The sequence below is a fragment of the Vombatus ursinus genome, unplaced genomic scaffold (assembly GCF_900497805.2).
Source record: "Vombatus ursinus unplaced genomic scaffold, bare-nosed wombat genome assembly UNPS02014798.1, whole genome shotgun sequence".
NCBI lineage: Eukaryota > Metazoa > Chordata > Mammalia > Diprotodontia > Vombatidae > Vombatus > Vombatus ursinus.
Genome location: NW_020954576.1, coordinates 88,434,438 through 88,444,325, shown reverse-complemented (window position 1 = coordinate 88,444,325; position 9,888 = coordinate 88,434,438). Strand labels below are relative to the sequence as shown.

Below are 9,888 nucleotides of genomic sequence, written 5' to 3'. Positions count from 1 at the left end.
TTGCATTGTTTCAAATCTTAGGAAGTTTTTTTCTCTCCTGATATCAACCCTAAATTTGTATATTCACATCTTCCACTTGTCAGTTGTTCAACTGTCTTCAAAATAAGGTGGAGAAAGAGTAACCCAGAAGGCTGAGAAATCAGCAAAAAGGACTTTCCTTATTCTCGTGTAAAGACATTTTTTTTACCAGTCAACTTTTTTTATTCCTTTCATATCAGGATCCCCACTATATGTAGTATAAGCTTTAATTATTAAAGATGACTTACATTCATAAACATGCCAGAAGAAGATATATTCATTATATTATCTTATGGATTAAGTAGCATAAACTAGGTCTCTTTAAGGTCAATAGTTACCTAATATTTTAGCCGTGAAAAATTATTATAAACTGAATTCTTTCTTTTAGTGTGCTCAGATTTAACTGACTGCTTTCAGTTCAGCCCCCATGACTTCATGCCTACCATATTTCTTTGGCGTATGGAATATACCAGAATTATGAGCTGGTCACACCAAAAATATTCTTAGACTATAACAAGTATAACATGAAAGATTCCTTCTTTCTCAACCACACAAATATCACTTAAACTTATCTAACCAACATAAAAATATTTAAAATTTTTTCACTCTGATGGTTAAGTACAATCATTAATCTTATCTGCTGAATGCTCTTCTCATTCCAATCATGTACAGAGGCTCAAGACCAGCTCAGAAAGCTGGGAAGTGGCCCTCACTGCTAACGGTGCTCCCTGCTCAGGATGAAATAAGAGCAGTTTGGTTTGAGTATCTGAGCAAGTAGGAAAGGGATGAAAAAGCTGTGGGCTTGATCTTGGGAGAATTTTCCAGATGGAATTGGGGGACCCAGAAAGCCCCCTGCTTGCTTAATGACAGCCCAAGAAGGAGCAAAACCAAGCATCTTTGCATGTTTTGTCTAATAGACATGGTACAAAGGATTTAGAGGAAGATAAAGAAATAATCTGTATAATCTTCCCCCAATAGATTTCAACAAACATACTACATATAGTGGAAATCCTGGTATGAAAGGAATGAAACAAGGTGACTGGTAAAAAATGAAATAAAATAAAAAGTCTTTCTATGATAAAAGAGAAAGTCTTTATGCTGGTTTCTTAGCTTTCTGGGTTCCTCTTTCTCCACCTTATCTTTAAGACCATTGAACAACTACCAAGTGGAAGATGCCAATATACAAATTTAGGAAAGAGGAGTGAAGGGGAGTTTTGTCACTACCCTGCCATCAATATGGAGTTGAACATTCCCATCATGGCAGTAAAACAAAAAACCAATTGCAAACATAGATGTTCAAACCATTGACAAATCCCAGTTGCTATTTTTCAGTTTCTCCTGCCTCTCTCTCTCTTCTCTTCTTTTGATGACAGCCAGCTGATTCTGTTATTGTTTCCTTTTCTTTTTCCAATTTTTTTTTCCATGCTTTTCCATTTCAGCTTTTAATCTCTTATACTCGTCTGTCTTGTAAGCCAACACCAAACAATAGCTGCAGAACTTGAAGCTCTACTTTTATATGTCATTCTAAGGGGAATATCTGATTAGAGAAAGTGTAGAATGTACACTGGGCAGCTAGGTGGCACAGTGGATAGAGTGCCAGGCCTGGAAGACTCATCTTCCTGAGTTCAAATCAGCCTCAGACACTTATTAGCTTTGTGACCCTGGGGAAGTCACTTAACACTATTTGCCACGGTTTCCTCATTTTTGAAAATGAACTGGAGGAGAAAATGGCAAGTCACTCCAGTATCTTTGCCAAGAAATCACCAAAATGAGTTCATGAAGAGTTGGACACAAGAGAAAAATGACTGAACAACAATAAAACTGTATACTAGACAGGCTTAGAATTGATTAGTGCTTTATTACTAAGTATTAATTAACAAGCAACCTATTTTTTGATTCATAAGAACTAGTTGCTGTTTTGGCAAAGAATAAGATCCAGACCTACTGCAGAGGAGGGAAGAATTCTATCATAGAACCATCAGTCAAGATGCGGCATGATCTAATACATAGGCAGCTGGCCTCGTTAATTATTTCCTATTTATCCTGTAGTTTGTTTGTATATATTTGTTTTCATGTTTTCTCCCCCATTAGACTGTGAATTCCTTGAGGACAGAATTTGTTTTTTGCCTCCTTTTGTGTCCCCAGGACTTAGCATAGTGCCTAGCACATAGTAGTATTTATTTATTTGTTTATTTTAACATATAGTAGTTGTGTGACTACGGGAAAACAACAATTTCTCAGTTTCTTAAAAAAATTCTCTAGAGTTATAAATTACAGACTATGAATTATCAGTGTCTAAGGTAGAAAGTTCTGGATCATCTGGACATTTTCCCAAATTGGAGGCAACTACACTAAGAATGGTTAACTTTTTGGTTTAGCAGCGGCACCAACAATAAATACTTATTGATGGCTGGCCTTTTGTGTGCAAAGCACTGTACTAGAAAGGCACTATCAAAAAGAGGCATGAGACAGTCCTTGCCATGAAGGGGCTTATATTCTACTTGGGGAGCTAGGACATACACATAAAGATTAATAAAAGAAAAAAGTAGCATTTGCTAAGTGTCAAATATAGATTGTAAGTTAGTAAAGGTCAGAGTTCAGTGTCGACTTTGCCTGTGTTGCTGATGGCTCAATGGCTAGGGAAGAACAGGGTAAAAAAAGCCAAATACAGTTATCACAGAGAAAGGAGAGTCTCCTCAGAAAACCACCCTCACCAATATATTAAGTTCCCTGTTATTCAAGCAGACGAAATGATGAGAAATATTTGGTGAACCGAGTTAAATATATAGCACACATTATGGAATCTTTAAAGGACTTTGATTCTCCTACAAGATTTCCACTGAGAATAAAGCTTATGTAAGGTGAATTGAGACTGCCTTAGAACATTTTCTAATTTGTGAGAGGCACACTACTAGGGTTTACACCAGGGACAGAAGGGAATAAGCATACTGTTTTCCATATATTAAAAAAAAAAAAAGAAAATGGAGGAGAATTTTCACACTGACCCTGAGTTGGGGACAAGTGTACCCTAAACTACAAGTACATTTTCATTTTGTTAAAAGGAAATGATAATATTCTCTAATAGCATTTGGGTATTTGAGAATACAAGACAATTTTACAAACAGCCCTCCAACTACTGTAGAAAAACAATTTCAATTCCCCTATATTTATAACACATTTATACATTCTTGCATTTCTTTTTTCTATATTCCAGATTTATGAATTAGCTATATCAATACCAAAAGAAAGATAATAATAGATAATAGAAAGAATGCTTTTGTATTTATATCACCTTTCTTCCAAGGAGCTCAGGCATTTTGCAGGTATAATGAATGTTTAGATATGAAATTCTTTTTGCTGAGTTATTGATGACTTTATCTATCCAGTGCCTGAGTCAAATTATAGTATGCTATGGAAGCAATAGCTTCCTTCAATCTTTCACATTACTGTACTATGAAAACCACCTAGGCCTATTACAAAGCTGCCATGGCTATTGTATCTAGGTCATAAGTCATCTAGGTTTTAACCACATTAAATATCTCTGACATGACTCAAATTTAGCCTCTTCTTAACATAAAAATGTAATCTGTAACATGAAGGTAATTGTAAGAAGAAAAAAGGAAACTGAAAACACAGGGCAAAAAATGTGAAGATAGCAAAATGACACTTAGAAATATTATGAATTTACCCAATTTCTACAAATGATCATGAATTGAGAGCTACCAATATATAAAATTTTCATTTTGTCACCTTGTTTGATGTATGAAAATTGCCTTACTGGGTAGAATTTGGGGATCATATTAACCAGAAAAGACTAAAACAGAACATCTTCTGAAAGAATAATGTGTGTTCTCAACTATATCATCAGTGAATCAAGCACCTAATGTATGTATCAATAAAGATAATAGTTCATGTTCTGGATGACTCTGACTTTCCCAGACTTTTTCTACAATGCCCCAGAAACCTCTTCACCTTGTAAGCTCATTCTGCCCCTGGACTTGAAAAGTGGAAGTTCCTTCTACCCCTGTGACCTCTTCCTCTGATTGGCTGGTTCCTCCTAGAACTTCCATTTTAAGAAGGACACACAGGCCAATCATGTCTTCACTCCTCTCCAGTATGTACTCATTCTTTCAGACTCTCTCTAATGCCACCCCCCTCCACCATAAGTACCTTCATCTCTTTCTCCTCCCTTCCCTTCCTTTTCAGCTTATTTTTATGTTATCTTCCTCCATTAGAATGTAAACTCCTTGAGAGCAGCAACCGTCTTTCACTCTGCTTGTATTTTTATTCCCAGAATTTAACACAATGCCTGGAATATACTGAGTGTTCAATTAATGCTTGTTGCCTTGCCTTGACTTGAAATGCATTCCAATAAGATTGAAAAACTGTATGATATAGGTAGATAATCATTGAACTTGGAGTCAGAAGACCAGTTTGAGCATTAGGTCTGCCACTTACTAGCTGTGTGACTGTGGGTAAGTCACTTTACTCATTCATTCATCATTTATTAAGAACTTGTATTTATTATGTGCTAGGTGTTGGGGACAAGTGGATTTTTTTTTAAAAAGCTTACTATTTGGAGGAAACAAAATATAGACAGATAAATAAATAAAATATATAAATATATTATACATACATATATATGTAGAGAGAAAAAGAGATAGAAAGAGGAGAGAGACAGAGAGAGAGAGACAGAGAGAAATAGGGTTAGGGACACAGATGAAGCCCTAACATCTGGGGTGATCAGAAAATGCCTTAGTTGCACATGAGTTTAGCAAGATCAGAAGCCAGAGATGAGAGCACTGTAAACTCAGAAGACAGTTTGTACAAAGCCCTGCAAACAAGAGGTGAGATGATGCAGGAGGTAAGGGAAGAGCAAATAAGATAGGTGAGTGTGACTGGAACCTAAATATCCTGAAGTAGTGATTGGGAATACTAATAAACCTAGGAAGTTGAACAATCAGTTTCCTCTTCTGGAAGATGGAGAGATTTGGAGCAGAATATAACAAGATCATATGTGTAAAGTATTAAGTACCACATGCTGGGGATACAGAGGAGAAAAACAACACAACCCCTGTCCTTAGAGTGCTTATAATCTAATAGGATTAAAAGAACACGTACACAAATAAGTATGTTACAAGTTAGAATATACTAAGGGCAAAGGATAAGTCTAGATAAAGTGCTGCAACAATGTGAGCTATAAAAAATATAAACCACTATAACAATTCACAGTGATTTGAAGAACTTTCTTCAAGAACCATAATAATTGAATTGCAATGCCTAGGCAGGAAATATGTCGCACTAATAAAAGGGGATGAGGGTGGGGGACCACAACATACAGCTTTTAAAATAAACTATGAGTTCTATTCTTCCAAACTGCCAAATTAATACGGGGTGGCCAGTTCAGTACAGGATGAAAATACATTAAGTGACACTCTGGGGAAATGAAAGGATGAATTTGCTTCCATAGACACCTTATTGAAACTATCTACTTATGCTACTGAAGAATCAATAGTGGTCTCCAAATATAGGATAAACTTTTACGTGAAGAAGAATTATCTTTATTGCCCATCTCTACTAAGGGCAGGGAAAAAGGAAACTGGGCCTAAATTGGAGTATGAAATCACATAAATACTTCAATAAATTTGGGATCTCATCAATATGGTTACTACCTCCAGTGATGCAGATTGTAACTCACGCATTCCTTCTTATCCTATGTATCTCTTGTCCACGTCTTCCCATATATCCCCCACAAGGAGTTCAAACAACATGCTGGGGGTCTTTCTCAAGTTCTCTTGACACTGTGTGGATACCAGATCATGAAGGTTGTCCATTAATTATCCCTTGCTAACCATACATGGCCAGCCAATGTCCTTTATTAGTCATACATAACTCTGACATCTTATCTCTACCCACTATAAGCTTTGTCTTTGGGTGATCTAAAAGTTTAACTCTTCAGAGACCATGATATTACAAGGTTTACAGGCATCTAGCATCACCAAAAAAAATGATGGTAAAAAAATAGGTCTTCATTTCAGGAAGATGCTTGAGGTCATCAAAAACACTTCACAATTTTCTAAAGGGAATTCATTTATGCTATTCTCATCCAGTTTGAATTTGGGTATAGGTTTTTGTTCATCCACGATGTCTGACCAAGACTACAACCCAACGAGTTGGTTCTATGGATTGTTTAACAATGAACTGGACCTGAGTCCAGTGAGAGACCATGCTGGAAGGCAGAAAGGCTTTGGGTCCTTCTTCCTCACTAAGGCAATATGACTCCTCTGAGAGCACTTCAGTCTTTGGCTTTTTAATTTGTTCTTTTCTATTCTGCATAAAGAGAATAGAATCTCTGATCTCGGGAGTTTCAAAGATCCAGAAGGTAAGACATAGGAATCTGGAAGTTTAAATCCAGGTGGGATTTTGTAGCCAGCAGAGCCTTAAGCCTTGAGGAACAAGAAGCAGTGCTTGGAAACCAACTCTACAAGAAGGACTCACCCAGCAATCATGCCTCATCAGACATGAAGTTGGTAGGATCAATGCTATGTAGGAATTAAGCTAAGAAATTGAGGTATAGTAGGAAAGAGCATATCATGGAAGTAATGGGGAAATGCTAGTATATTACTAAGTAGACACACCTTTGTAAAAGTTAAAAATAAATATGAATCTCTTCTGACAGACTTAAAATGTTCTGGGTCTTAATGCAATCAACAACGTCATCTAATAGGAACATCTGGAAAAGTTCACCATCTCTAGGGTGAGGTTTGATGTTCTGTTTGATCTCTGTGCTAGGCTTTTTTCCACAATGTACAAACAATTTAGGCTAAATACAGAATTTCTTATATTATAAATCCTACTGTCATAGCCACAACTAGTAATTTTTGTGTCTGGGGAAAGTTCCACAAACCAAGACCCAGGAAACAAATGTCCCTTAATTGTAGTACAAGTAGTGTTAGGGTGGGAAGTGGGGAAGAAGGAATACCCTTATGTTTCAGAGAGACAGATTTTGATGTCTGATGAGAGACTGCTGCTTTTAAGGCTACCACAGCATTGAGGAGAGGAGGTAACAGGGAGAGGATAGGAAGTCACCCCAGCACAACATCTGGTAGCTTCCTATTTCAAATAATTTTCTTACCAAGTTCCAAACTCTGTTGTTTCTATGATGCTGAAAGATGGCAAATACCATCACCTGTGTTCACAATCTAAATTCAGAGACCTTGGGACAATGTCCCAGTTGTTCTGCCTTAGTCCTGGCTGTGTCATCCTAATTTAAGTCTTTGGAACCAAGTAAAAGAAATCTAATTTCTCTTTTATGTGATAATTCATCAAAGGTAGCTATTTTTGGCTTTCCTAATTCTCTATGCTAAACACCCCTATTTTCTTGAACCTAGAGTTATTTGGTATGATCTCAAGACATTCAACATTATGGTTGACCTTCTCTGGATGGCCTCTAGCTTAACAATGTCTTTTCAGTAATGTAGTGCCCCATTTCTCCATCTTTTCCAAAGGAATAGCCAATTAACTGAGGTGAAGTCAAAAGTCAGACAAACTTCAAAATGAGTTCAATACGAAAGCCTCTTGTAAGTTGGAAAAGTACTCACTTATTGCTTCCCTTTCCCTTTCCCTACTTTTCTCATATTTTTGGGCTTTGCCATCCTTCACATTTAGGACTGGACTCAATTAAAGCATATTTATGTAATTCAGGGATTTTTGATTCTGACCAACCTGATGCTGTAATGCTTCAACAGGTCTCCAGTTCAATTTTCTAAATTCTAACTGTTTGAATCAATTAAAAATCCCTTCTTCATATATAGTTATTTGTGTATTGTCTTCCCCATTAGATTGTGAGCTCCTGGAGAGCAGGGTCTATCTTTGGCCTTTCTTTGTATCCCCAGTGCTTAGGATAGGGCTAGGCAATTAGGAGCTTAATAAATCCTTGTTGACGTTCTTGACTTGATTCTGTCATTTTGTTGAAATGAATTCAGGAAACTTTCTTATTTTCTTATTGCCTAACACATTGCTGAAAAGTATTTGCCTTTCCCATCTTGCCTTACTTTCCAGTACTCCCCAAAATGAAAAATCTGATTAGGTCCACCTCCTCAATGCCTCCTTAGTCACACTTCATTTCCTTTCTCAACTCTACCTTTCTAGGAAAGCTTTCAACACTAATAAGTTTTCAAGTGTATGAATGACTAATCAATTGACTCACTTGAGACATGTGAAGAGTTAAAAGGAAAGCATTAGAATAAAGATAGACAGTAGGTATTTTGCTGCTATCTCTTTCATAGAGGGCCTTCTTTAAAAAACATAAAAGATGAAGTAGAAATAGTAGAAGCTAGCAAAGTATGCAGACTTCAGAAGAATTTTTTTTAAAGAAATTACTCCACTGCTATTCAGTAATCAATTGGGGAAAAAAAGTTAAGTATCAGGTAATAAAATATGGAATTAGGGTAGAGCACTTGCCTGAGGATATCTCCTGTAGTAAAGGTAATTTTTCATGATTTATAAGGGTTTTTAAAGAAGCTTACAGAATGCCACAGGAGAAATGAAGTTCTCATAAAGCTTCACATTGTTCTATGAGTGCTTTCATAATACTTGTTTATGTTTTAAGGGGTGGGGGAGGGTTGAAAAAAATTGTACCGTGAGGTGGAACGGTTATTGACCAGATTGATCATGGGAACAAATCTGCCGGTGGTAACCTTGTTTAATGATATGTTGCTGGGCTCAGCACCTTGCTGAGGCTGTGATTCTTCACCGGCTGGGGCCGCATGATGGATCGCGGTAGGAGGCTGATGGTGCAATCACTCACGAGCAGCCAGTGACACCTGCACCAGCCTGACACCCGTCCCCTCTGGATGTATCAGCCAGTCTGCCTGGCCTACTGGGAGATACAACTATTCTGCCCAACAGCAAACAAAAGTTCTGTCTACCTTGCAACTTCTTTTGTAGGGCATTTCTTTAAGGTTATATTACTATTATTAATAATTATGACTATTTTCCACTCATGACTTGGACCATCTCATTTGATTCTCACATTGCAGCATAGGTAATTTCACAATGGTCAAGAATAAATAAAATCAAGTACTTCAAATCAGAATCTTGGAAGAAAAAAATATGTGTGGGCATGTGCATGCATGTATGATTTACCAAATGGGTGAAAGAAATATTATCCAGTGAAAAATTATCTGGTGGGCCATACATCTTCTCTCATATCAATAACAGATTTCTGTATACAAAGGGTTCCTGACATTCTACATACAACATAGTTTAGGTTGGAAACATATACCTCCCTTTTGCTCTAAATAATCATGTCTTTATATTCCTTATATGTTCACTTGGGTTCTTAAAAGCCATGCCAGCCAAGTTCAAACTCTGATAGTTCTGATTAAGCTGGAAAGACTTTAAATAGAGGCTTACCAAAGGGTTATCTATTGAGTGATAAAGCTTTTCAGTCATGATAACTCATGGCCATTAGAAAGTAGAAGATTGTTATCTATGATTTGCATCAGTGGAAGCTGCACTCAAACTGATAAAATAATTGTTTTCTTAATATATTAAGTATAAACTTAATAAAGGGGACAGGTTTATGTCTCAGTTCCCTATCTGTTATTTCCACATGGATCTGCATAATGGAATACAACTTCTGTGAGGAAAAGCACTGTCCTAATGTCATTACCCTCCTCCCAAGTCCTACAATGGCTCCCTATTACATAGCACATTACTGAAAATCATTTGCCCTTCCCATCTTGCCTTACTTTCCAGGATTCCTCTAAATGCTCCAGTCTGCTCAATTAGATTCACCTCCTCAATGTCTCTTCAATCACACTTTATTCCCTTTCTCAACTCCACCTTTCTAGGAAAGCCTTCAAC

The 9,888-nt window shown here is 36.9% G+C and overlaps 1 pseudogene; it reads right to left on the bottom strand.

The window, feature by feature from the left end:
* Window positions 1-733: 733 nt before the first annotated feature.
* Window positions 734-8,788, bottom strand: LOC114049481 (annotated as a pseudogene).
* Window positions 8,789-9,888: the final 1,100 nt, after the last annotated feature.